Here is a 27470-nt window from a genome sequence, read left to right as displayed (position 1 = left end):
CCCAGTTTTCCATTTTTTTAATTTGCGAAGTATTTATCATCTTTCTCATTCATCTTAGAATTTAACCATGTACTATTTCACACTGTAACTTACATGTCTCATTTCCCTAACTATACACACACACACACCCTCATTCATCTTAGAATATAACCATGTACTATCTCACACTGTAACTTACACGTCTCATTTCCCTAACTATACACACACACACCCCCCACATGTGTAGAACAGAAATAATGTCCTGTACAAGCAGCTCGCAAACTTATATCAAGGTAACTTTAAAACTTCAAAAAATGTATAGATTCACATGCCCTACCCTTAAAGATTCTGAATTCATTATGTCTGATTTAGGGCCCAGATATCTGTAATTTTTTTAAGTTCCTCCAGAAGATTCTGATGCATAGCCAAGATTAGAAACCATTGCATTATACATCTCTGTTACCTTCAGGACCTAGGAAAGTAGGCCTTCAAATAGCCTAAAGCTAGAATGGACACCCTAGAGCACCAGATCCATACTTTCATTTCAAGGGGAACAGTGATCCAAAAAATCTAGATGTCTAGCCACAAGCTATAAAGATTATAAGAGGCAAAGCCCAGTCTAAAACCCAGATTTACTGCTCTCCATCTAGGAATCCTTCCATTACACTGTGTATAAATAAAGTAATAAAAATCCACAATTCAGATAGGCATAGTAAACAGTGATTATCTAATACTTGACCAGTAATTGCAATGCCCACGCTCTAAGACAGTGCACATTATTAGCTTCTATATGCTTGAAGAATGTTAGCAACATTAGCTGACAAGAGTCTTAAAATGCTAGAGAGTAATTGTGTTAAGGCTTACAAATTTTTTAAAAAGTTACTTAAATTCTTAGAATACATATAAAAACTTGTAAAAATCATTTATTTTGTAGTAATATATTACCAAAAAATCAATGGAAAGGAGAATTCTTGCTTCATCATGCTATAAAGTACAAAATTCCTTATTCACAAGCTTCCACAGTGCACAAAGGTGTAAATGTTTTCTGAGTCTAATCATCATAACATAACCTTCTTAATTACAGATCAGACTTAGTAAATCACCCCATATCCCAAGACAGCTCAAACTCTCATTTTACTAATCAGTTAACCTCAGGACCAAAACTCTAGCCATCATCAACGAAAAACAACTGAGGTATCTATAAAGCATTACAGAAGAGCTTGTATTCATCTTGGTGTATAGGGATTTAAGCCAGTGCCTCCTGTTAACACTAATGGGAGTTCTGGGTGTCAAGTAAGGAGGAGGATCAACGCCCAGCACCGAATCTGTGAAAACCCTTTCTGTGGCACTAACTGCAACTACTGGGACTTGTTCTCTCAGAGATGGGATAATAGACCCAAATTCCTATGTCTCTAAAGAATAAAGATCATTCAAATAAAAGTAACTAAGGAAGGTCACTGGTAAACACTTGATTTTAAAAATATACAAGAAAATGCTAAACTAAAAGAAAAATTACTGCATAAGGGAAATTTTATAAAATAGCACCAATATGCACAGGTGGGAAAAACAAAACTAAACTAGTGAATTGCTGGAGATAAAGTATCTCACACAAAAATTCAACAGGATTAAAACAACTAGAATTGTCTACATTAGAGCACAGGAAGCCCAACTGCAGGAGAAGCTTGTCCAAAGAAACACACACACAAACAAAACAAAAACTCCTCCCCCGATGGAGCCCTAAGTGCACTGCAATCCTTGCCTTTAAAAAGCACAGAAGAAAACTCCTGCTGCACCAACAGCCTGGAATAATCACAAAGCACTTCCAGACAAACAGATAACAATCACAAGCTGCCAAAGACAACCAAAACTAAAATAAAAACTACAGCACCTTACTGTGTCTCATACTGCCTCACTTCTCACTTCACTGCTGTACTCACCAGGCTGAAAAATGAGCAGGTGTGTTTCAGGCCACAGAAAAATTAGTGAGACACACACATGCACTCACACACACACCCCAGCCACAAACACACACACAAAGGGAGTGATATTCTTTCACATGAAAGGGCTTTAAAAAAAACCGCAAGGCTTTGCTGAAGGCCTACAAAAACTGAGAGTAGGCCTTACTGGAGCAGTAAGGAAAAAGCCAAGGTTTATTCCTAATCCACAGTTACTGAAAGAATTAACATTTATTTCAATTAGAAGGGCTTTGGCAACAATCCATTTTTTAAAGAAAGAGAAATTAAGATTTTCCCCATTTCTGTCCTCCAAAGAAAATTAAGATTTTCTTCTGATCTTAGCTCCGCAACACAAATGAAAAAGAACCCTGACTTAAGGCCTGAAAACTAAATGGTTCCATAACATTCACAGTTAAAAAAAAAAACTATGTAGTCCAACATATTGATTCTTTATCATCACTGCTATCATTAATGAACATTTAGCTTTTTATCTGTACTTTGAAATGTCAATGAGAAATTGAAACAGCTATAATATGCTGGGGATTTTAACTTTTGAAACAAAAACCACAAAGAAACATGACTCTGAAGCATAAAGTCTCAATCATGCTGATAAGTAAGTGGTCCTAAAATTTGAAAGTGAAAGCAATACATACCAAAAAAGAAGTTTGCCTGATATTAAAGCTAGCCTTTAAAACCAAAAATATTTTCTGTTACAGAAGACTGAAATCAGGGCTTCCATTAACCCTGTTTTAAAAAAAAAATCCCATGAGCATGGATTTTTTTTCCTAAGTCTCTTCATCAGAGCAGCATGGGGTCCCATTAGGCACCCTATTTTACTTCCACCTTATAAATAACGTTAGCTATTCGCTATTTCCATGGAAACCAAGTACAGAGAAACCCACTTAAATGAATACCGGTTAAAGGAATAAGTTTTATTTTAGTAAGGTTTTGCGGCTCTAGATGAACTCTACTGGGGAATACTACAAAGTCTTCTTAAGTATAATTTTTTAAAAGACGTCTTTGGTGTAGTGGGAGCTTATTAAGAGTCCTGTTAAATAAATGCACTCCTTGCACTAAACTAAATATGCCAAACAGCATCATAACATTAAAAGCTATCTTTCCAACATACTGTACATGGGTTTAGACACACAACCACCCATGACTGCTTCCTCATGCACTGGGGTGGCATAATTACCCCTACGGGTCTAATTTAAACTAATAAAAGCAAGGAAATTTAGAAATAAGCCTACCATCACCTTGTAGTCACTGCTAACGAACAGCACCCACAACTGCAGACACACACACAACTTGCTACTCCTCCAAAGAGAAATGAACAGTAACTCAAGTTCTAAGTTCTTAAAAACTGTTACCGGGTCCAGGGGTAGCAGGGAGTCAAACTTCCCTCCTCAATTAACTATTTCACAGTTACAGTGTATATTCCCTAGTCAATCAACACATACATTTGGGTGAAGTACAAACAGAATATGCAAGAGAAAGTGCCGAACAAGACTTGGCGATTTTCCACTATAAGCTGACAAATATTGCCCAACATACACTAGAAATGGCCATTTATGGTGGTCCACACAAAAGCTGCAGACAGGAAGTGCTCATAAAATTAAATGCAACTCTTAAGAACAATAAATTCAAAACTAATCATCTTAAGTTTCAAAAGACAGAGAAGAAAACTAAAATCTTTCCAGTAGATATGGTTCTCTATTAAGCTGATGGTGGTTCAGACATCTTCAGTAAGTTAAAAAACAAATGAAAACAACATTATCCTAAAAGATGATTACCAGTATTAAATTTACAATGTATGTAAAGAGTTAACATTCCAGGACACATACTTTTCATTTGAGTATACCAACATATCTATTGTAATACATGTTCTAAAAACATAAAATTATTTTTCTTATATGTAAAGTTTGGCAAATGTTGATAATTGTTAAAGTTGGGTTAACAGGTATGTAGGGTTTGCTAATATTCACTCTACTTCTGTGTATGTTTTTAAATTTCCATAAAAAGTTTTTAGAAATCCTATAAAGTTAAGGCTCTTGTCTCAAATATGTTTTTCTCTATGTGTAACTGAAAAAATGGATGAAATGCTTGGTACAGACCTTAGAAGCCACTGAATTTAAATCGAACATACCCATTACATGTAACCGCAACTAAAACTTCCAAGTTTTACTTTTCTTACCAAAACAATTCAGTTAACAGTTCAAAAATCACAGGAGAAATCTGAAAAGGAAATGGTCTGCTATTGTGTAATTACCAACAATGAAATGAAAACAATCAATGCCTAATAACAAGGTATCTTTAGCCGTAGTTTGTATTTTACAAACTAAAGAAATTCTACTAGCCCTCTCTCTACTAATAAACCAAAATACTTCCAGAATAAGCAATACCAACTTCTCCATTTTCTTCTCCAATTAGGTCCACAGGACTACAGAGGGCAATCTAACAAATTAACGCTTCCTATTTCTTTTATCTTGGTTAAGTAACAAGGTTACCCCCTTCCTCTCTACGATCCCAGTTCACCTCCTATCAGAAAATAATAAAGCAACTTTTGAGGTAAAAAGGTCTTTTTCTATTCTCTCCCTTAGTCCAGATATGAAATGTTTCACAAATCTTCGGTTACTTTGGAAGTGATTTTAAGCTATTATCCAACTCCTGGCTGAGGGGCCAAAATGCAGAGGTTCACAAGCTGTCAAGCTTTGAGGTCTATGATAACAAGTCTCTCTGTTTTAAAACTAATCATTGAAATAATGTTCTGTTACGAGACATAGAATAAGATGATGGTTGCTTTGGAAGGAGTGATGAACAGCAGACAGGGAATGGCATAAGCACAGATGAAAGTTCAAAGATAATAAAGAAGGGGGAGAGCAAAAGAAATGGAGGGGGTGACGGCAGCATCTCTCTGCAAAGTAGCTGACTTACCATGAACCAGACAGGCTCCTGCACAAGTGTGCTACTGCTAAGTTGCTTCAGTCATGTCCGACTCTGCAACTAGGCTCCTGTCTCTGGGATTCTCCAGGCAAGAATACTGGAGTGGGTTGCCATTTCCTTCTCCAGTGCATAAAAGTGAAAAGTAAAAGTGAAGTCGCTCAGTCATGCCCAACTCTTAGTGACCCCATGGACTGCAGCCTACCAGGCTCCTCCATCCATGGGATTTTCCAGGCAAGAGTACTAGAGTGGGGTGCCAATGCCTTCTCCGAACAGCAGTCAAAAGTAGCCCACCTTTTACAAATGAGGCAGGGACATGATTTTCAAAATCGTGTAACTCTTTAAATCAACCCCAAAGAGGCCATTTAGGGTCCACTTCTAACCCCCCTGTTTGTTAAAATAAAATACACTTCTAAACTTTTTACAATTCCATTCACCCAAGAGAAGCAACTTTTACAGACCCTGAATACAGACTGAAATAAAGAAAACACAGAACACACAATACACTTGCTATGCTAATTCTCAAAGTACAAAACTTGACTTCCTGAAACTCTGGCTATTGCAAAGTAGGACAAGTTTTTAATTGAAAAAAAAAAACTACACAACCTGCTATAAAATTGCTTAATTTTAAAAAATATTTGTCGAGCTAAAGTACATTTTATCAAAGCAACCTTGTTGGAGTTTCTGCTCAGAAAGCAGAAACAACGTTTTAGGAACACAGACAAAATAAAATTGAATAAAGACTTCTATCCACCTACTAGGCCTTTATCAGTGGTGCAGTTGGTAAATGAGAAAAAAAAAAGTTAATGAAAGCTATTATTCGATTTTTTAACTCAAATGCTCACTACTGGCAACATATACTGTATTTAGGATGTTTGGTAAGCTATTACAAACACACTTGTTGATCCCAGGGAAAAAAACTGCACAGACCAAAGACGAAAAAGGTTTCAGATCTAAACTGGCAATAAATGAATAAAATTAATCCTACTTCATACTGAATGATCATTCCCCTCAATTGGTTTCACTTAACAGATACATACATACCTATAGATATACTTATATGTACCTACATACTAATGAATATATTTAAAACTCAAAAGTACACTTAAAAACTCAAAAAACATTTAAAACTCAAATTCTTTTCCAAAAACTTAATTCTGAGATCACTGTAAGGCAGAGACAAAGTATGGCTTTTCTCACAATCAACTTGTTCTCAGGCCCAGTTTGTAGGCTCAGTATAGGAAACATATGATAATTAAATATAGAAAGAAAATAAAATAAATATAGAAAGAAAAAATCAGGCACCAAATGAGAGGAAATTTCACAAAGGAAAAATGCTCAAAATAAAAAGACAAATAAACTGTGTCCATCATTACTAGAAAGCATTCCTATGCCACTTTTATATCTTTGAGGTTCTACATTTGTTTCCATGAGTTATGATACCAAGCATGTGTTGTTCTCCAGTTGTCCTGGGCTGTAGACCCAATGGACTGACCAGCTGATTAGAATTCTGAACTTGTGAGTTGTAATACAATGCCTAATCTGCTACTGCCTTGATGCTAAGTGACCTACAGCAAACATCAATATCTTGGTGCAAGAAAAATCTTTCACCACTAAGAGTTTTAAAAATATAAAGTGCCCTGAAATACTTTTCAAAGTCTCTGTAATAACTGACATACTCCCATGTATTTCTTACTTCTCTTAGCAGTTTCCACAAACAAGAACTCATTAGGTCACTTTTCCCATCCATATCTTTTCTCCTGACATTTCAGGGAAAAACTCTTGTTTCTAACTAAGTTGTTCCATATTTACCCTCTTCCCATAAACTTTTAGTGGGACTGTAACAATAACAGCGGGCTTCTCTGGTGGCTCAGTGGTAAAGAATCCATCTGCGAATATAGGAGACCTGGATTCAATGCCTAGGTTGGGAAGATCCCCTGGAGAAGGAAATGGCAACCCACTCCAGTACTCTTGCCTGGAGAATCCCACAGACAGAGGAGCTGGCAGGCTATAGTCCACTGGGTCACAAAGAGTCGGACATGACTTGGCAACTAAACAACAATAACAGGAACAATGATAATCAAGCTTATGAAGTATCTTAAGACAGCCCCACTTTATCTTCATGTCAATCCAAAGAGGCCAATATTATTGTACCTATGTCGTCAGTAAAGAAAGTGAAAAGTCCAAGTGAAAGCAGAATGCTTGGTATGAAGCACTGGTACCCAAGTGCATATAGTACCCTTCCATCACCCCTTCTTCTTCTTCCTAAACACATAAAAAACACAGCAAAAGGAATGAATGAATGTACAGGAGACAAATTTGTTAAAAACAGATTAAATAATCAGTCCAAGGTCACACACTCAACTTGAAGTGGTTGTACTGAGAGTCCAGGGGCTTCTCTGGTGGTTCAGATGGTAAGAATACACCTACAATACAGGAGACCTGGGTTTGATCCTAGGTTGAGCAGATCCCCTGAGGGAATGGCGGCTACCCACTCCAGTATTCTTGCCTGCAGAATTCTATGGACAGGAATTCCTGGTGGGAGAGGAGCCTGGTGGGCTACAAGTCCATGGGGTCACACAGAGTCAGCTATAACTGAGCAACTAACACACACACACACTGAGATTCCAACCCATAGGTCAGACTTCCAAGCTTAGGCTCTTTGCCCATTATGCAACATTTGTCTCAAACCCTGAGAAGAGAACAAGTCTAGAATTAAGGTTCACTTCACTTCACTTCAGTCGCTCAGTCATGTCCAACTCTTTGCGACCCCATGCATCGCAGCACACTAGGCCTCCCTGTCCATCACCAACTCCCAGAGTTCACTCAGATTCACGTCCATCAAGTCAGTGATGCCATCCAGCCATCTCATCCTCGGTCGTCCCCTTCTCCTCCTGCCCCCAATCCCTCCCAGCATCAGAGTCTTTTCCAATGAGTCAACTCTTCTCATGAGGTGGTCAAAGTACTGCAGTTTCAGCTTCATCATCATTCCCTCCAAAGAAATCCCAGGGCTGATCTCCTTCAGAATGGACTGGTTGGATCTCCTTGCAGTCCAAGGGACTCTCAAGTCTTCTCCAACACCACAGCTCAAAAGCGTCAATTCTTTGGCGCTCAGCTTTCTTCACAGTCCAACTCTCACATCCATACATGACCACAGGAAAAACCATAGTCTTGACTAATAGCTAAAAACAGCTACCATTTATTTAGTGCTTACTATGTTGTCAGGCACTTATTTATTCCAACAACCTCAGAGAGTACTCTTATTTATTCAAACTTTACAGATGAGGAAACTGAGGCAGAGGCACAGCAGATGAAGTGATCTGTCACAGAGCTAATACAAATCAAGACTGCGCAGAGCACAGCCAGGATTTGAGCCTGTGCGACTGGCTCCGGCTCCAGCTCCAGCGCCCACACTCTTAACCACTGTGCTCTACTGCCATGCTAAAAAACTTCCCTTCGTTTCAACTGCCCGAAAACAAAACTTTTAACCTTTCCACAAAATTAGTCAATTGTAAGGCTTCATGCTTCAACTAATTCAGAGAAAACTAGTAGTGCTTTTCTAAGCATGCTCACCAGACTTCTTCACAGGCACAGAAGATATGCCCCTGGTGACTAGATCACTGCAGTGTTCAGGAAGTAGCACACTGTAAATCAGGTTAAAAGCCCCCCACCCATCTCCCTGCACGCTCAGACCCACACTAACCACGCACTGTAAAATACAGGTGATTCAGAGATGTCCCAGTGAGACCCTCTATAAAATGAATGTCACTCTGGAAGTACCCAAGTACATATAGTACACTTCCATCACCCCATCTCCTTCTTTCCAAACACCATAAAAAACACAGCAAAAGGAATGAATGAATCTAAGCTACTTAAAAATCATAGCAAATGTCCAATGATAACTACAGATTTAAATGAGAAAAAAATGCAAAATTCTCATAGTTTTGTAACTTGTCCAAATTCTACATTCAAAAAGCAGTAGGCCTCTTTGAAAGCCTCAATTCTTAGACTACCTTATTATCATATACGTGCCTTGAACGGTGTCTAGAAAAGTCCATTTTTGCCTCAGATTCTACAAATCTTGATATGCATATTTAAAACAAGATTCATTACTGTTGGATTACAAGTTACTGGGCTTTTACCCTAATATCTATTAATATGACAATGTAGTTAATAATATAAACAAAAATATTAAGCATGGATTTAATATTTGCAATATTAACATGGAATATACACAGAAAATAAACAGAATAATAGGACTGGACCTGGAGGTACTGAGAACTTGACACAATAAGAACAGGAACTATTGCAGCTCCCTCCATTGACATCGTAAAGTTGCCACATTTTCTGGGCTCTCTTTTGAATTAATGTGGCATCTGTTCCAAGTACAGCATGCTAACATTTTACTAAAAGATATTTTCATTCTACATTTGTATCTGGTTTGCTTTTTATTTGAACTCCTGTTTTATTTCAGTGGTCATTATTTCCTTATACCAAGTTGTCAATTTGGCATTCCTGATCTATCTCCCTTGAGGACAAAAAGGGTGGGGAGGAACCATCAGCTTAAAACCCTCTAACAGCAATAATTACAATATGCTTTGCATATACATTAAATAAAGAGAATAAGCAGCAGAAAGATTTTTGTGGGCTTTTTAGTATCAGGTCCTGATAAGCTAACGGCATCTGTTCCTTTCAGAAAAAGAATTCTGCTCTGAGTTATGTGGGGGGAGGCGGGGGGAGTAGAAAACAAATACTAAATAGAATAACTCAAGTTACAAAGTTTGGTCTTCGTGAAATGATGATTTCAATAATTTGCACATATCCAACCCTATCGAGTGATAATTGCTTTTTAAGACAGCCTAAAAACTGCTGCAGCAACAAGCCAAATACAACCACTTGTACTTAACATGCATGCTGCATACTCCACAATGTTACGTCATATCAGGCACAGAGAAGACGCTTACCAAGCTATCCTGCGTTCTATAAACTGCCTAACAACAACAGAAAAAGGCACTGCTATCTCCATAGTGGGAGTAAGGGCTGTCAGGGTAGGCCAGCCTTCTCCCTTTGGTCAACTCTGAAGAAAACAAATAAGGCCTATATTTCTGTCTTTTAAGCTAACCTCTCTCAAGGCCTTTACTCTCGATCATTCAGCCTTCACAGGAAGAAAGGCTGTTGCTTTAAAATTAAAAAGCTATAAAAGAGCCCCACACCTTGTACTAATGGTCCTCCAGGTGTCCCCCTGGCTACCTCTTCTACAGAAGAATGGCCTATCTAGGCCGCCAGTCTCCAAGTGGGTGCACCCACTCTGGGGAAAGAAGAGGGCCATCGTAAGAAATTACTACAACTTATATTTTTAAATCTCATCCTTTTTAAAATTTCTAATTTCCTATATGTCTTATAACATACATAAAATACTAGGTTCAGGAAATTATATATAAATACACATTTATGGGGGCCATAATATTTAAGTTTGGGTACTACAGGTTAAGAAAACCAAAACTAGAATAAGAAAGCCAGGAAATTTAGTCTCTGCTATTAATATCAACCTACTCAAATTCTTGTCTCTGCCTCAGTTTTACCATCCATGACATATACTGAGTCCTTTGTACACTTATCAAATTATGATGAGAAATAATAAAATACTCTCCAGAGCATAGTCTAAGCCACACAAAATGAAAAGCACCTAAGAAGCTACCAATGAGAGATAACCTTCACTTGGCTTGTTAAAACTAGTTAACTGCTACACCCTATCAGACCCAATTCTTAGAATTTTAAGGCCATGCTCTAGGACTTCACTAAATATGGATCTAAAGACCTACAAAGCACTTTAGATATGAGCACATTCTACAATTAGAAGGACACTTTTTAAACTTTTATAATGAAAAACATTATCCATGAAATAAAAATTTTTAACTTAAAAATTACAAAGGTGAATTATTAATATAACCTTATCAACAAGTCAAAACTCTCAAAGCTAGAATCAAAAGATAGTTACTGCAGATTATAAGGTCTTCAGTATGCTTTTTAAAATATAAATAACACCAGAAAAAATGAATTATTGGTACTCATTAAATTGTTGGCACTTCCAATTATTTACTTTTCTTTTCTTTTTTAACTGCTTTGAAAATTGCTGGGTTACCAGTATAGCATTCAAAGGTGATTGAGTAAGTAGGGTTAGGGATGAAGGCGAGGTCAACCAACACTAATTCTTAGGCAGGATATCTGTATGCCATATCTGTATGCCCATTAAGCAGTACTGGTTTGCGTTTCTAATTATTAAAACAGCACAAGTATTTTCTTGGTTTTAAAACTCTACTTTACTGTATAAATGTTGAATGAACCCCTCCTAACAATCAGAAAGAGAGACTACAATTTTTTTTTTAAGTTATCTGAAACAACAACTGATCTCATTATAAATAACTACCAGAATAAACTAACAGAATTTATTTATTTATTTATTTATTTACTTTATTTTACTTTACAATACTGTATTGGTTTTGCCATACATCAACATGAATCCGCCACGGGTGTACATGAGTTCCCAATCCTGAACCCCCCTCCCACAAACTAATGGAATTTAATTCTGAAGTGGTATTTCGTAATTTACTTGTGCAGGACAGAAAACAATGTTGTCATTTTACTTAAGATGACATTTTAAATTTTTAAAAAATAACGACAACCATTTCTAACGGCGGCACCGTGGTCAAGAATCAGCCTGACAACACAGGAGATGCAAAGAGACAAGGGTTCAATCCCTCTGTTCAGGAAAATCCCCTGGAGTAGGAAATGCCCACCCACTGCAATATTCTTGCCTGGGAAATCCCATGGACAGAGGAGCCTGGCGGGCTACAGTTCTTGGGTTCGCAAAGAGTCGGACACAACTGAGCACGCATGCAACTCAACTCAAACAAAAAGAACTTATAATGCTTTCTGCCCCACAGGTAATAATCAGTCTAGGGCATTAGAGGCTTACATCTTAATATACAAATCTTACCTACCTCTCTCCTTCCAACCTCACTACCATTTCCCATCTGAACCTTATATTCAAAAATAAGCCAAAGTTTTTAAAATAGCCACCTGAAAAAAATAAGCTTTGAGTATGATGGTATAATTTTACTTATTTTTAAAATGTATATACGTTACACATGGGGCTTCTTTGGTGGCTCAGTGGTAAAGATTCCGCCTCACAGTGCAGGAGACATGGGTTCAGTTCCTGAGTCAAGATCCCCTGAAGAAGGAAATGGCAACCTGCTCCAGTATTCTTGCCTAGGAAATCCCATGGACAGAGGAGCCTGGCGGGCTACAGTCCACGATGGGGTTGTAAAAAAGTAAGACACAACTTAGCGACTAAACAACATTATACATAGTTAAATACACAGGAAAAATTTAAAGTAGATGAGAATGGGCTAACTTCTGTTTTCTACTTTACACATATCTGTATTGCAAGTATTACTTTTATAACTCAAATTCTCTGCCTTTTGATATTTTTAAAATATTAAAATAAACTATTAAAAAAAGGACACTTACCATCCTACCCTCTAAAATGCTGACAATTCTAAGGACTGATTGACATAGCTAATGTAAACCATCTGCACCTACCAAGAAAATGGATAACCTACCATGCTACAGTGCCCAGACTGCAACCTTTAAGAAATGGGTACTAGACCCTACTCCATAACAGGCACTGTGCTTTGCAATGGATACTAGACCCTACTCCATAGCAAGCACTGTGCTTTGCAATGAACACTAGACCCTCCTCCATAGCAAGCACTGTGCTTCACAATGGGCACAAAGTGATGGACAGGACACAAGCAGTGTGTGCTCGGTCGTGTCTGACTCTTTGCAACGCCATGGACTGTAGCTCACCAGCCTCTTCTGTCTACGGAATTTTCTAGGCCAGAATATGGGAGTGTGTTGCCATTTCCTACTCCAGGGGATTTTCCTGATCCAGGGATCGAACCCACATCTTGTGTGTCTCCTGCATTGGCAGGTGGATTCTTTACCACTGCGCCACCTAGGACAGGAAATACACTATCCCAAATGCCTTCATTTCCATTCCATTCCACTGCTTACTATTTCCAAAACATTCAACCTAACCCAACAAAATCAGATGAAACATTCATTCTTAAAAGGATATGTCAAAGCTGTGGCCATTTCAGTGGATTGAAAACTCCTTTAGTAACGCACTTGCTAAGCTTCTACAGGAATTACAGAGCTTCGTACAGCATTACAGACACTTAAAAGGAGGGGCTCTGGAATCAAACTCGGGCTTGAATTAACATTGTATCACGGCTATGTATGCGATCCCAGGGAAGCCTTCACTTCCTCATCTGTAAAATGGGGGTAGGTTAACAACAGCAAATCCTCAGAACATTGCTGTGAGGACTAAAATTAACTGAGAGACTATATGTAAAAAGGCTAGTGCTTAGCATACTCATAAACACACTAAACATATAACAACAGATAACCCCAAAATACAAACTGTTCACCACTTGCCAACCATTTAAAATCTTATATACATGCCCTTGTCTAAGAACAAATGTATGTATTTAAGTTTGAATATTAACACATAAGAACATTTTTCAACATAAAAGGCCATAATTGAAACTTTTCAATAATGTAACACACAGTACACTTAAGATATTTATATATATATACACACAAACACAGCAGTGCATATTGTCAAGAACTACACTGCAAACACATTAAGAACTTGTCTGTCGGCCATGGTGGGGGAGGGTGATCCATATCACCAATTATGATTCTAACTCATATATTTAAATTTTGTAAATATAAACATTGTTAACATAATACAGACAAATATCTTAAAATCCAGCCATCTATTAGTGATTAAAAACTCAAATTTTTATGTACTTCTTTAGTCTATAAATTACATCCATGAGTATTATTTCATCCTTTTAGGAAAACAGTGAAGCAGGCTTTCACCATTATCCCGATTTTACTACAGTACTGGGAAAATTAAAGCTCAGCTAGGATGAATTTCCCAAGAGTGTACAGCCAGTGACAGGACTGGTCTTAAACCCAGGTCTTCTGACACTATCACAACTGTTTCATTTACAAGTGGTCTGGGACACTTCATTTAAAAAAAGATAGAAAACTGTGCTCAATAATTTAGGTGTGTCAGAGGACTCTATAGATAATTACACATGGCTGCCCAGGTTCACTCCTCTTACATCCTCTCCTTATTTCCAACTTTAGAGTGTAACCATAAAATGTAGATAAGAATTCATCCAAACTTCCTGCACTGGCCAAGTAACACCAGAGACCATTTTCTCCCTTACACTTAGCCATTAGAATTTAACATCTTTGTAACCACTGAATTAATTTCATTTTAATATTAGGTCTTGAAAAGATGAGTTAATATAAAATAAATAAAACCATTCATAACATAGAAGCATATCAGAGCAGATTCCATAAATTTATGACATTATCTAAAAAATCTACCTAATGTCTAAGCTACAAATATTAACAAGTTTCAGTTCACCTTTATGAGGAAAAAAAAGATTAGTATTATTACGGTGGAATGCGTTGTTGTATAAATAAATACTTGAATAATTACTACTAAAGGCAGAGCTTTCTTAAATAAACACAGCAGCCCTCAGCAACAGCATTCGATGAACTCTATCTAATAGACAATGGTCAAGGAGGTAACAAAGACACTTCCCTGATTCTACACACACTCAGACTAAGGCACATACACCACAACTTATGCCTACATTTTTCAATATTCCCAGGTGTCCCTTTGTTTTTTCAAAAAGCTAAAAGGCATGTAGATAAAAAATTATCCTCAAACAATTTCAAGAGCTGAAAAGAAGTTCATGTCCTAAAAGAGAAAAATAACGTAAAGACTTATGACTTCTTTGAACCTAACATTTTAAGTACATCCCACAGACCTGAAACTACATTTTCTTTTTGGGGCTGCTCACTGGCCTCCAGTACATCAATCCTGTAACACTGTGAACTGTGGTGATAGACTGTTTCATGCTTCTAAACACGACAGAATTTTTCCAAGGTTACATACACTGTGACACGAAGAAATGTTTACAGTATCTTATTTTCATTCATCAACTAGTTTGGATGTTCTAACAGTGCAAACATTATTGACAAAGAAATTTTCATTATCTTTTGAGCTTTCTAAAAGCAACCAAAGGCCATAGCACAGTGGCAAAGAGTTCTGAATAGGCAAAGCTGAATCCCAGTGAAAATTCTGCTACTAGGTGGTTGTCTGACTTGGGGCATATGTCACTCAGGGAGAAACTGAGGTGTGAAGACATTTTATGGCAAAAAATCCTAAGGAACTGCCACATCATCACTATAGACCAAAACTCTCAAGGCCTGTTTAGAACATCCTGAGTTTCTGATCAAATAAATAATAATCCAAAAAGAGAGGAAAAATGTAAATCATTATATTTTTAAAAATAACAATTAACACTACTACTAAACCTACTACTAACCATATACATTTATTGAGACTTTATTATGTGCCAGGCACTGTGCTAAGCACTTTCACAGATTTTAACATTTAATCCCTACAACAACACTGACTCTAGTTAAGAAAGTGGAAAGTATTAGAACCCTCAAAAGGACAGAATTTTTAAATTTACAAATGAAAATATAAACAAATTACACTTTGTTTTTATAACCTTACATTTTTCTCTACCTTTCAGCTGTTAGCTTTGAGTATTAAACTTACACTAAAATAACAATTATTTTCAGGACTTTGTCTTTCATTTAAAGAATACTGAGACTCAAGACGTTGACAATCATTACAGAAGAATAAAAATTTCTACTTAAATTCTGGCACAAAAATAACCCTTCATCCAACTTAGCTGTCCTCATTCAAAGAAAGAACTGCATATATATCAGGCCCTACAATAACAGTCTTCTAATTCTAATGCCCACACTAGCAATCAATTAATGCTGTAATTATAAAGAAATCTGTATCATCACAAACAAAAAAAAAGTTACAACTGCTAAGTCAAGTTTTGAGTATATATACATATGTAGGCTATTCTACATGTAAATCTTTTAGCAACTGATTTTAAAAAACAGCTAATGCATCTAAGGTAAAATCACACTACGGTGTTCTGAAGACTCACTTTAGAATACTAGCAGCATAATAATCATGACATTAGCAATCAAACTTTACTTAGCAGAAAGTTCTTAGAGGCTTTGGGAAGCTGTGTATAAAATGGAGTAGACAGGAGGGAAGGGTTCCCTGTGCTGTTAAAATCAACTACAGGTCCCAGCATGCAATGCTCTATTCTGGAGCTAGGCAAAAAACTGCACTGCATCTTGGGATTTGTAGTAAGTAAACCATTTCACCCTATCACAGTAAGTTTTAAGAAACTCTGAACTATCTAGCACAATCTGACTAGATCTTATTATCAGGGCCTAGTCAAATCTACATATAATTTGTTTGTTCTCTGCCCCAGCACAGATTCTTTACTATATACAGATAAAAAGTATCAATTAACATTTAGATCAACATTTTCACCTTAGAAAAACAGAATAACTTTATAAAAGAAATCCTTAAAAAGCAAAAAGATATGACACAAATTTTAAATGATATTTAAAGATACAACTTTTAAAACACTTGCTTCAATTTTATCAGTTTCAGAGCTTTCTATCCCCTATACCCCCAAAAAGTTTTAATTGTTTTATCAGGTTTTCTCTTAACAGTCTTTCAAGTTACATTTTATAAATAATTTTTCTGGAAGAAAATTATCACAAGAAAACATTTTCCATACTTTCATACTGCCCACTAGGCCCACTGGGAAATATATTCTTATAGTATACACATAAAACCATCACACACAACAACAACAATACTACTTAAGTCCCTCTTTCGTCCAGTCCTTAGTATTTACCCCCTCCACTTCTCACCCTTCATTTCACATACACATCTGTTTGTGAAAAGAACACTTAGAAAATACCAATTACAGATCCATTTCTCTATACCACTGACTTTTTCCAAAAACACAAGGTTTTTTTTTTTTTTAATAAGCTATCAATGACATGTCCAAACCCAAGTGGATAACTTTGAGCTGTAATATATGTATACAATTTCTACACACACTCTCATTTTCTGCAACACTGAAGGAGGAGGCAGGGAAAGAACTAAGTGCAATCTGCATTAGGAGGCCTAACACAGGTGGTGGGTTATTTTCAGGCAACAGCACCTTCACAAACATGTTGTGGAATACAGTCCAAGAAATTCCTAACAAGGAAAGATAAGCTGGCGGCACACAAATTTAACACAATCCAGCTAAAAAGCACCTGCAACACAGGCTACTACCTTTCACCATGAAAGTGACAGGCTACTACAGGATCCGAAGCTCCATCAATACAACATACTGTCCATAAGGCCAGAGACAGCGGTTGCCATGGTTACTATCACCCACTTTTATCAGGAAATCATTGTCATTACTCTGAAGTTTTTGGTACTTATTTAAAATTTTAAAAAACAGTCTAGGGTTCTGACTGTTAATTGAGTCAGAGAATCAACTCCTGTTTGATTTGTAAGTATGCTGCTTTAGAGATCCACATGGTTAACAATACTTGGATCTGCAGCAGAAAAAAATCAATTCCTTTCTGCTGCTCCTTCTCCTCAAGTACTGACAGTTTGTATTCTCAATGCAGCCAAAACAATAAAACAAAACCCATCTTTTTGGCTTCTGTGTTTAAGTTATTTTTCTCCCCTAGGCCCACAAACAAAGTCAAAATATAACCTAGATCATCAGTCTGTTAGGCCCCATCCCTTTCCTATCTCCAAATTATCAGTTCACTTTTTTTGTCTACTTTAAAAAGCAGAAAAACATTTCCATAGATGATTCCAAAATATAGGAAAGAATAGTTTCCTCCAGCTGAGACCTGCTCACTATTTTTTCTTTAAAAAGGGGGCAGAGGTGTGCAGTCTGCAGTGTGTTGGAGGGAGAGAAATGGAGGGGCATTCAAACTGCCTGACAAGTGTCTAGTGTAAAAAAGTTGCTTTAGAAAAACTCAAAGGACGACTGAAACGCAGATTATTTCTTAAGGGGAAGAGTTCACCACCTTCCCAGTTTAAGACTCAACTGATAGACAAGCAATATAAAAGTTATTCCTAACGAACGGTCTATTTCAACATTCTCACCAAAGGTAACTGTTCAAAAATTCAGTACACAAATAAGATGATATGAAAGCCCACAAAACAGTATGGCCACATGCACACACATGATACAAAGAAGGAAACATATGCTATTGAAGAAATAATTATCAACAATAATTTTCATGCAGTATTAACATATTACTTTAAAAAAAAACACCTCAAAACAGCAGAAATATATACCTGGTCAAGTTAGAAAGTGATCAAAACACATTGCTATGCTCCTAAAGAATATTTAGGGCCTACGAAAAAAAGCCCATGTACAATAAGTTCTGAGAAGTCAACATAAATCATTAATATTTCCCAGCACAAATTAATATGAAGATTCAAACATGTTTCAAGAAATCAGCTCTGAATATAGATTATAAATGATTTCTGTCAAAGGTTAGAGACCTAAAACTATAACCCCTTCCTTTTCTCCCTTTCAATAGTAATTAAATACAAAAGATTTCGGCAATAATATATTAAGGATCCAAAATTTAAAAACACATGACTAAAACCTTAATATCAGTATTTCCTCAAAAAAAAAAAAAAAAAAACTTTAGTGTTCACTGTCTAGGATGAAAACATTAATATTACCCTGAGAAGTTTCATTTTTATCTTAACAGTTAAATGTTTTTCTCACCCTTCACTGAAGTAAGTTTCTATATGTAATTTCTAGGTGCGGTTATTTCATAAAGACTAGTTAATTCTAAAATTTAGGATACTATACCTTTTGATATGCTCACAAAATAGGAACTCCCCACTATATATATGTTACTTTATTTCAGTCCAAATTTGAGTAGAGTCTAGTAAGAAAGCCAGAACTCAAAGTTCTGAGTTTTAAACTTCTAAGTTGTTTTGACACCAAAAATATTTCAGTGCACTCCTGTGTGTGAGTAGTCATTTCCTCACGCATCCTTCTCAATTAGAAAAACAAAAATGATACACACAGGTACCTAATGCTAACACATACAGATACATGTCTTTTTCACTCTGAATCAAGTTTGAATGGTTTAGTTAGCAAGAATTTTTCAGAAAGCTAGCAGGATCAGTCAAAACAATCAAAATATTAACCATGACATCTGTTACTCTGTGTGTTACTAAAAGTCTATAGAAAAATACAGGAACTTTAAAATAATCACTAAAATCAACTACTATCACATCAATGGAGAATGAAGAAAAACTTTAACAGGAGATACACATTTCACAGAGTCTACAAAAGGAAAAAATGATCTTTTTTTTTTTAATTAGGGGAAACTGCCTAGACAGCATTTTTAAACAAAGCTTCAATATTCTAACAAAGAGCTTTTTGGTAACCACAGCAGTATTAAAAAAAAGTTCATAAAGTGTTCTGGATGCACTTTTAATGCACTCATTTCCCAAATCATATGAAGATAGTTAATATTTTAAAGCCAGGAGCTTCTGCCCATGTATTAATTAGCCACCTATCTCAACAACTTAACATCTGCATGGCTTCTGACAATTTACAAAGAACTTTCACATGTATTATATCATTTGATCTTACTGAGAAAAAAGTACACCATTATTTCCAAAAAACAAACAAAATTCAAAGCAAGTTCATCAAATTTTCTACACATTCTTAAGTTTTTAAAACTTTGATATAAAGCTTTATAAGCCACCACAGTACCATAATATTTCCAGTGATAAATCAATTCACCTAACACTAACAAGAGTTTCAAAGGACCATGTGCTATAAATGCTACGAAAATACTTCCATCTTTATGCACTTATTGTTAAGTGTTACTAACAACCATATCAGCAATGACCTATACCCACAGACAGAACTTTACTTCTAGTTCAAGAATCTCAGTCTTCACAAGCCAACTCAAACACATTAACTGCATGTATTTATAAAGCTGAGGGCCTAAGAATTTATCTATTAGGATTACTGTCCACAGATGGGAAGAAAAAAACACAGAAAGTCTAAGAATTTTTCCATACAATATCTCCCTTTCCAATAATAGTTCAAGTACTCTATATCTCACTCAATATTATAAAGATGACCTCAAAGTCAAAAGTCCCAAGTCATATTAACTACTTTTGTTTATAGCCATCCACAGCACGTAATTTTAAAAAATGTGTTCTAACAGTACTCTGTACCTAAGGGCAGCATCCGTCAGCTGTCCACCATAAGCAATTTACTCTGTGTAATATTGTAAGCAGGTAAAAAGCAGTCACAAATTTCAGCTTCTAATAGCAAATGGAATTTTTCAATGGACTTATTCAAGATCTTTCTGGAACTTTAAGGTGTTAATCCTGTTGCTTAGCTGAAGCTAAGTAGAGCTGTAATAAGTAGCAAGACCCTTACAATTCAGAGGTTACCTTTATCTTGCTGCAGCACCTCCTGCTGGATAGCATTTAGAGTTCTTCATGTAAGCAGAAGAAGAGTATTTCTGAGGCAGCTCTTTCCAGATGACAGAATGGGAAAAAGGATGGACCCATCAAAGCTAAAAGAAACAAGGGCCACCCAACACTTACACCTCTTAAAAATAAAATCTGGCAGAGGCAGGGGGCTTTTTACTTTTCCAGTTTCATAAAGACTCGCCTGGGAGTTCTAAGTGCAATAAGCTTAAATAAAGCTTGCAAAATTATCTTAAAACTATGTTAAAAAGTCTTCTGAAGCATTCAAGGGAAAAGACTATTAAGACCATCCAAGCAACCTTAGTCATATTGTAAATACTATTACCTTAAGAAAAGCAAAAGTATGACATAAAGAAAAGCACCTGGAATATTTTTAATGTGTTAGCCAGAAACTTGTTTGAAGAATTTTCTGCACTATTACTATACTCTTCATTTAAGGATAGTTATACATCTACAAAAGTTTTAAGTACAGAATTTTTTCATAAACATGAGCATAACTGCAAACAAAAACTTCCTGTTTGCCGTCAAAAGATGTGTCCTGAGATTTTAAAATGCATTCTTCAAACATTTTAAATGGACCTTAATAAGCCAGTTTTAAGCCCACAATGTAGATTCCATATATAAACATAAAGAGGGGGGAAAAAAAAAAAACAGAAAAGGACTTACCAAAATCAAAATGAATAATAGTATTTCCAGTAAAAATGTAGTAACAGTTTCCTACAATGCTGTGAAACCAAGTAAATTGTGAAACTTAGGAAAAAAAGGGGGCTGGGGGAAGGGGCTAGTCTTCAGAAAGCAAAAGAAAAGCTGACCTATTTATTTCTACTGCCCAAACGTGAGTAAACATCAGATGTAAACAAACAACATAAACGCTGAAAAGTACACTTCGATGTCCTAGCCCCCGTTTCAGTCCCTTTAGCAGGCCCTCAATGAAGCTACAGATGTTGGCAAGTATCCTCTCTAAAAGGAGATATTCAAGCTCTGCGCCCTAAAGAACCCCTTTAAAGTGTGCCTATGAAAAGGCTTCCTTCCTAGAGCGCATAACTGCTTTAAAAAAAACTTTCATCAGTCCAATTAATCTGATTCTAATATTCAGCTATCAATTATTAATATATAAATGTTCTTCCTTCTCCAACGTCCCCAGCTCAAGCATCTACATTCCTGACACTAAAATCCACAGCTCGCACCCCAGCTATGGAGCAAATCTTTGAAAACCAAAACAGAGCCACAAAGTTCACTGTCAAGGCCAGTGCTGAGGCCCGCACACGCCCGGACCTTAACTCACACTTTAAATTCTAGAAAGCCATACTTGCAGAGACATCATTTAAAAACAACACAATGTGGACGTGCGGAGTAAGATCCTCTACTTCAAGACCTAAACAAAGAATATTTCAACATATGATCGGAATATGATGACACCAGATTCACCAATGAAAACAAAACCTGCCTACCATTAGCAGTCGTACCCTCATCTCGACAACTCAACTACTTAGAAATCACTCTCGGCACATCTGCACCCCACAACCGGCGTGTGGCCTTCTCCGGGGGTGCAAGCCACAGACAAAGTTGAAAAGAGACATTCTTCCCCCCGGTGCCCGATCTCGACATCGACCCCTCCCCTGCCAGGACCACCTTGCTGCTACCCACCATCGCGAACGTGTTCAGGGGAAAAAAAAAAAAAAAGAAAGAAATCCTAGCAGCACCGCTCAGCAGAATAAAGAGACCAAAGAGAGGATGACGAGAAGTGTTGGGAACTGCGTGCACGACGGGGCTGGACCAAACGGAAAGAGTCCCACTCCGCGCGCCCCTCCCCCCGGCGGGGGCGCGGGCGGGGGAGGGGCGGCCGCGGCCCCTCTCTCGCCGGCCCCGGCCCGCTCGGGGTACCGGGGGCGCCCCGCGGCCGCGGGCGGCGGGGGCGAGTGCGGGAGGGCCGGCCCCGGGGTGAGGGGTGCAGGCAGACTCTCCGGAATAACAAGTTGCAGAAGAAGAAGAATAAGCGGAATTTCCCCAACGCTGCTCCGGCCACCCAAGACAAATGCACCAACACACACACACATACACACACACACACTCGGGCCCGGCAGCGTCAGCAGCCGCAGCTTTTTTTTTTTTTTTTTTCTTAAACCAGATCCCTCAGTCATCAAACAAGATGGTTTTCCAAAAAAAAAAAAAATTAAATAAATAACCATAATAAAAACTTCCCCCCGACAGCATCCCGAGGGGGTGGGGGGTGGGGTAGTGAAAGAGCCCCGGCGACCATCCCCGGGCCGAGGGGAGAGCGCCCAAGGGGGCGGACGAGGCTCCGCGCCCCCCGCCCCCGCCGGCCACCCCCCCACTCCCCGGCCCCCCGCCGGGACAATGTGACACCCCCCCCTCCCCGCCACCCCCGGCGCGCCGCCTCTGTCACCCGCTCCGGCCCAGCACTCAGCGCCCAGGCTCCCGAGGCTGCTCATAAACTTACTTCCAATTTATCCTGGGGAGGGGTGGAGGGCAGAGGGGAGGAAGGGGGAGACCAGGTTTTTCCATTGTCTTTTTTTGGGGGGGGTGGGGGGGAATGGAATAGGAAGGGCACGCAGGGGGAGGGGGCGCCCCGAAGGGGAAGTTATTGCTCAAATCTCAAGTTGACTGAGGGGTCCTGGCGAGAACACCCCCCGTTTCCCTCCTCCCTCCCACACACCCCTCCCCTCCCCCTCCCTCCCCCCCCCCACAACAAACTCCAAGCAAGCAGCCCCCTGTTCCTCCCAGAGACAAACACCAGAGACAAGACAGAGAGAGAGGAGAGAAGAGAGAGGGGGAAGGGGGGAGGGAGGGGAAACAGAGCTACTCCAGAAAAAAAAAAAAAGAGAGAGAGGAGAGGAGAGTGAGGAGAAGAGAGAATGGAAAAGCTGGGATACTGCACCCTCCTGCTGCTGGCTGGCTGTCCCCCCTGGCAGCTGGAGGCAGGAACTCTGAGCAGGAGAAGCAAGGAGGAGGAGGAGGAGGGAACTCTTCTTCATGGGGAGGGAGGGAAGGCGCTGGAGCGGCTGCTGCTGCTTCTCTGCTGCTCTGGGCCTCTCGCACTTTTTAGATATTAGTGTGTTAAGATGGTAGGTTGTTCCCCTCTCCCTCCTCCTCCTCTCTCTCTCCCTCTCTCCCTCACTCACTCTCTCTCTCTCCCTCTCTCTCTCTCTCTCTCTCTCTCTCTCTCTCTCTCTCTCTCTGGGCTGTTTCTTTCCTCCTCTTCCCCAGGCAAGGGGGGGTGGGGAGGAGGGGGTGGGGGGGGAGGAACTGGATCCTCCTCCTCGTCCAGGAGAGACACACACACACACACACACAGGCCCCGGGCCGGAACGGGAGGGCAGAAATCAGAGCAGCAGGAGAGAAACTGTGGGAGACAAACAAGCCCAACTCTTCATCCTCCTCCTCCTCCTCCTCCTCAGCAGCGGCGGCGGCGGCGGCGGCGAGCACCACCAGCCCATTCACCACCCGGCCCCGGGCCGCAGCACCTCCGCCGCCTCAGCCCGGGGATCCCTCCGCCCAGGCCCAGACACACTCTCGCCCGCGCGGGAGCCCGCCGCGCGGCCCCGCCGGCCCGCCGCCGCCGCCGCCGTGCGCGCCCCCGCCGCTCCCGAGAGCCGGGCGAGAGGGACTGAGGCTGAGGAAAGCGGGGACGAGGGCGGAGTGGGGGGGGGGGGGGGCCGAGGGGAAGAGAGGAGGCGCCGGGGTAGAGGGGCACGGTCGGGGGGGCGGGGGCCGCCGGGCGGAGTTGTACGGCGGCCGGCCCGGGCCGCCCCCCCGCCGCACCTCCCTCCCAGCGGCTCCCGGGGAAGCACGGGCCCCTCACCTCCCCCGGGGGGGTTGGGGGGGAACGGCGGGAGGGGCGGCGGGGGGCCCGCGGCGGCGCTCGGGCGGGCGGACTACTTGACGTGTCGGTGCGGCGAATTTATTTCACTTTGCCTAAGGAACGGGGTGTGCTGCGGCCCCCATTGCCTAGGGAAAAAACCCGGATGTAAAGTGAGTGAAACTAAACTAGAGTGAAGTAGGGCAGCGGCAGCCAAACTCCAGTGCAGCGGCGGCGGCGGCGGCGGCGGTGATGGGGCTGAGCACCGAGCGGCCAAACTCCGGGGCCGCCGCAATGATGGGCCCGTGCAGCGCTGCAGCTCGGCACCCAAGGAGCTGCAGCTGAGGCGAGGCCGGAGCCCGCTGCGGCCGCCACTCCCCCCGCAACCCCCGGCACCACCACCACCAACTCGGCGGCCCGAACCCAACTCCCCCCTCCCGTCGGCAGGAGCTGCAAAAGGGGCTTCGGAGCGGCCCCAACTCCCTCCAGTGCAACAGCAGTTTGGAAGGGGGTGGGGGGGGGGGAGAAAGCCGTGGAGGGCAGGGATGGAGAGAAGCGAGGGGGGGAGCACTGCAATGGGGAAGCGTGGTCCAGGCAACAGGAGAAAGATGCCACCTCAAGTCGAATGCAACATGCAATCCCCGGCCGCCGCTCGCTCGCTCGCCCGCTCCCTCCCCTCGCCACCCCGCCCCCTTTCCAAATAACTACCCTTGAACCACTTTATTAGCCACACTCCGTCCCACACTCGCTTCGGGGAGGGGCGGGGGCCGGGGTCCTCGCTCACCTTTATTTATTGCCGCTTTCTCCCCCCCTCTCCATGTTTTTTATTCCTAAGTTCTTTTGTTCTAAGGGGGATGATGGCATTTACTTTTCTGCTTTGTGTAGCAGGGCAATCGCTGGGAATCGGCCACGTATAATCCGGCGGTTTGTCATATTTTATTAGTGAAAGTATTTTATGCCTATTCTGCCTCCAAGGACTGTAACATGGAGAACTGCAGGGAGGAAAAAAAACATCAGAAGAATTCTTGTTTTGAGAGATTTCTTGGCGGGGCGGGGGAAGGCTTTTTTTTTTTTTTTTTTTTCTTTTCCAGGGGGTTTATTTAGATTTTCAAATCGATAGTTTTCAACTTAGAGCTGAATATTTTTGTATGGATATATTACTAGATTCTAAAATAACACGAAAAGGAAAAGATAAAAGTCCAAAAATCTTAGATTTTTTTCTAAAAAAAATCCTACTGGGCGGTGATTATTATCTCTTCTGTTCAGCACGCTGGACTTAACAACGTAGTGTTGGCCTTCGAATGTTAAATAACAATAAGCCCCAACCTCAACTGAATACAAATGGGGGGTGGGGGTGGTTTTGTTTTTAAGGCTCAGCACTTTTGTAGCATCTGCCACTACGCATTTTTCAGGCATTGATTAGCCATGCAACTCCCATAGGCATGAAGTCCAGTTTTTGCAGATAAAGAGCAACAGTGGTGAGACGATTTGCTCAAAGTCAAAGTGAGTCATTGACAAAACCAGAAATAGTCTTGGACTCTATTTGTTACTAGTCACATCTTATATTAAATACTACTTCCCTCAAGAAGTAAACAGTATTTAAAAATAAATAGACATTATTTATCCTGTTTTGTATTTCCACCAGAGGTGCTTTGAGATCCCTGGACATGCAAGCTTTTTTTTTATTTCTGCAAAATTAAGTTTCATTTCTCAAGAAAAAGCAATTTTTTCAAATTCTGATTTCTTAACGCTAAAGGATAAATAAAATTATGGGCTTTATCTTACATGTGTAACCCATTTAGTGCTCTGAGCTTTACATTAAAAAAAATTTTCATAACAGAGTGTAAGAGTTAGATCGAAAATGAAAGTCCCTATAAATGATTCACAAAGCTTGGATGACTTCATAATGTTGTGAAACTAAACCTGTAATGCAGTCAGTATAAATAAAGGAAGGACTGGTTGGGTAGTAAGATGCAGCTTTACTGTCTAGAGATAACTGTGATGTCTCTTAAAGATGAGTGAAGGCAGAGGTCTTTCAAGAAGGACCCACTAGGTAGGCACTGGACCATAGTCTAATGGTGTCATTTCAAATCAGCCCAGGCTGTCAAAATTTTTTCAGCGCAAGACTGCTTTAGCGTACTTTCTGGCAGAAAAAAAAAAAAAGTTTAGAATGTTTCAGAATTTCATAGAAAAAATTCAGAAACTCGCTTTGTGCCTGAATGTGTAAATGCTGTAGAACAGGGGTCAGCAAATTTTTTTTCTGTAGAATCCCAGATAGGAACTATCTTAGACTTTGCAGGCCACATAGTGTCTGTCTCAACTTCTCAACTCTATGCAGTTGTAATACAAAGTAGCCGTAGAAAGTAGGTAAACAAATGAGCCTGGCTGTGTTGTAATAAAGCCTTTATTTGTGGGCCATGGCATTTCAGTTTTATGTACTTTTCATGTGTCAGAAAATATTCCTATTTTTTTCACCCTTAAAAAAAAAATGTTAAAACATTCTTAGCTCATGGATCTCAAGAAACCAGTGGGTGCGTAGGATTGGGCTCATGGGCCGTCCTTTATCAACCCAATTTTTGAAGACTAAAGCCCCTGAACTTCTTGTATAAGTGCTTGGTTACTAACATGTTTGAATAGCAATCAAACTGTTGTCCCCCATGCTCCTCTGTCCATGGAATTCTCTAGGCAAGAATATCAGAGTGAGTTTCCATTCCCTTCTCCAGGGGATCTTCCCAGCCCAGGGATTGAACATGGGTCTCCAGCGTTGCAGGCTGATTGTTTACTGTCTGAGCCACCAGGAAACTTCCCAAATATTTCTTACTAAATCCACAGCAATCAAAAATGAGTGTCATAAAATAGCTGCTGTATAACACAGGGAGCTCAGCTTGGTGCTCTCTGATGACCTAGAGGCTGGGTTGCGGGAGGTAGGGTGTGGGAGGAAGGCTCAAGAGGGAGGGGATACATGTATATATATAGCTGATTCACATTCTGCTGTTGTTGTACAGCAATTATACTCCAAAAAAAAGGTAAACTCATGTTTGATATTTATATTTTACTAAAGTATTTTAGCTAAATAATTGTCTAATAACAGACATCAAACTCTATGAAAAAGAATTCTTTAGCTTGTGATTCATTATGCAACCATGTTTCCATTTATATACTCTTCCTCGCTCTAAGATGATGAAGAGGAGTGGAACCAATGACCTTGGATTCTCACACCTAAGACATATCACTGCTTCTCAAC

The 27470-nt window shown here is 39.9% G+C and overlaps 1 protein-coding gene across 16 annotated transcripts in view; it reads right to left on the bottom strand.

Moving 5' to 3' along the window:
- PHF21A (PHD finger protein 21A) overlaps positions 1-23571 on the bottom strand; it is a 190234-nt gene extending 166663 nt beyond the window's left edge. For 10 of the 16 annotated variants that reach the window (XM_018059177.1, XM_018059186.1, XM_018059173.1 and 7 more), the window contains exon 1: positions 23306-23571. The gene's annotated coding sequence lies outside the window, so the exon portion shown is untranslated. Of the gene's footprint in view, positions 1-20367; positions 20493-21072; positions 22260-23305 lie in introns of those variants that run through there. The other 6 variants (XM_018059174.1, XM_018059179.1, XM_018059175.1 and 3 more) reach the window with 4 other exon arrangements.

Source organism: Capra hircus, chromosome 15 (genome assembly GCF_001704415.2).
Source record: "Capra hircus breed San Clemente chromosome 15, ASM170441v1, whole genome shotgun sequence".
NCBI classification, from domain to species: domain Eukaryota; kingdom Metazoa; phylum Chordata; class Mammalia; order Artiodactyla; family Bovidae; genus Capra; species Capra hircus.
This window is presented reverse-complemented; position numbering and strand designations above follow the sequence as displayed.